We start from the raw sequence: 2008 nt of genomic DNA on the forward strand, positions 1-2008 counted from the left end.
AATCCCAGACTTTTCTGCTTGAAAAACACACCAGGTACATGTGTGTGTGTGCCCCAAATCCCAAGATCCCAAGAGAAGAATGGAAGAGAGGGGACTATGATGTGGCCATTCCCCCCAGAGGATGATTTCTCTCTCTCTCTCTCTCTCTCTCTCTCTCTCTCTCTCTCTCTCTCTCTCTGGTGAGTGCACACACTCTGTAGCAAAACTAAAAAAAATAAATAAATAAAGACCAGCAAGTGAAGTAGTGATTAAGGCGCTGGGTCCTACATGGTAAACTCAGTGGTTAGAGGACCCAAATAGCTTGAAAAGCACCCAGGGCACATGTGCATGCTTGCCCAACAAGCCAAGAACAGAATGGAGGAGAAAAAATTGTAGTGTGGCTGTGCCCCCTCAGGGCTGATTTCTCACTCTCTCTCTTTCTCTCTCATCTCTCACCAGCGAGTGCATGTGCTCTATAACAAAACTAAACGCCCGCAGTGTCTCAGATCCATTCTTAAGGAACTGAGAACTTAATCTTCCAAAATGTCTAAAAGACCATGTTATGCCCCAACTCCCACCCCAGCTCCTACAACACAAATGCCCAGCACACCAGGATGTGTGGGGTACAATCCACACGGTCATCTCGCCCACAACTACAGGCTGGGAGGGAACCTGGGTACCAACAGCCAGGTCATGGAGTCCTCTGGTATTACAATTCTGAAATCCCCAAAGCCACTGGATAAGCCATTGATGCCCTACATGAGGTACAGCAGAAAGGTCTGGGACCAAGTAAAGGCTTCCAACCCTGACCTGAAATTGTGGGAGATTGGCGAGATTTCGTGGCACGTAGCGAGATCTCACTGAGGCAAGAGAAACGGGAATATGTAAACCAGTACAAAGCAGAAAAGTTAGAGCACAATGGATCGAGGAAGGCCTCTCACAATTCCCCCACCAACCTTGTTTACATGAATGCAAAAATTCATGCAAAAGCTGCGTTAGAGGATGAAAGTCGACAGAGACAGTCTCACATGGAGAAAGGAGAACCTCATGCGAGCATCCGGCCCATTGAAGACCCAGGTGATTGTGACAATGGCTTTTTCATAAAGCACACAGCCACCGCTGCTTCCAGAGGAACCACCGCCTCATCGGCAAGATCCTTAGTGAGAGCGTGGTGCCAGACATCCGGTCAGTTGTCACAACAGCTAGAATGCAGGTCCTCCAATGGCAGGTCTAGTCCTCAGTGGTTCATCAGCAAAAACTAGAAGCTGGACTTCTTCAAATAGAAGACACCAGAAAAAGAAGAGGAAATTCCCGGAAAGCACATTCATGTAACAATAAACTTAAAAGGTTGTGTGGTCTCCAGGTAGAAATGGATATGGAGGAGACTGCCGCTGAGATTGCACAGGCAGAGGAATAGGCCCGCAAAGGGCAGGAGGAAAGGGAGAGGGAAGGCGGCACGGCAGGCCGGGAGTAGTCAGAGCAGCCTTGGTCCTGAGGAAGAGCACGCTGCGAACAAAGCCGAGTTAAAGAAGGATGATGAGAGCCTGCTGACGGAAATGAAAGACACACCTTGAAGAGACAACAGAGAGCCAACAGAATGGGGAGAAGGCACGTCTACTCCTGAGGACAAGGGGAAGAGGCAGGAGGGGGCCGACGGCCTGGCAGAAGAGGAAACCCGTGATAGTAACCCTGGCTCAGAGAGTCACAGTGCCACAGTGGAGGAGCCACCAACAGACCCCATACCGGCAGATGAAATAAAAGAATAAATGTTGCCTTGCTTTAAGTGTTCTAGATACTTTTTAAATGAAAAAGTATTTTTGGTTTAAAAGAAAAAAAGAGGTGAGTTTCTGGAGCCATCCACATTCTCATCAAAGTCCCCTTCTCGAACATTCCCTACTGTGGAACCTGCTGGGCAGTCTGTCGTGTGCTGAGCACAGTGCTAAATGCTGCACATGTGTTATCTTATTGAACCCTAGCATCAACCTTGCAAGTAGGAAAAATTATTATTCCCATTTTATAGATGAGGAAA

General features: G+C 48.0%; 1 pseudogene; it reads left to right on the forward strand.

The window, feature by feature from the left end:
• The first annotated feature begins 522 nt into the window (after positions 1 to 522).
• LOC102492276 (SWI/SNF-related matrix-associated actin-dependent regulator of chromatin subfamily E member 1 pseudogene) lies at positions 523 to 1745 on the forward strand (annotated as a pseudogene).
• The last annotated feature ends 263 nt before the right edge of the window (positions 1746 to 2008 follow it).

Source organism: Tupaia chinensis, unplaced genomic scaffold (genome assembly GCF_000334495.1).
Source record: "Tupaia chinensis unplaced genomic scaffold, TupChi_1.0 Scaffold144058_1, whole genome shotgun sequence".
Taxonomy (NCBI): Eukaryota; Metazoa; Chordata; class Mammalia; order Scandentia; family Tupaiidae; genus Tupaia; species Tupaia belangeri.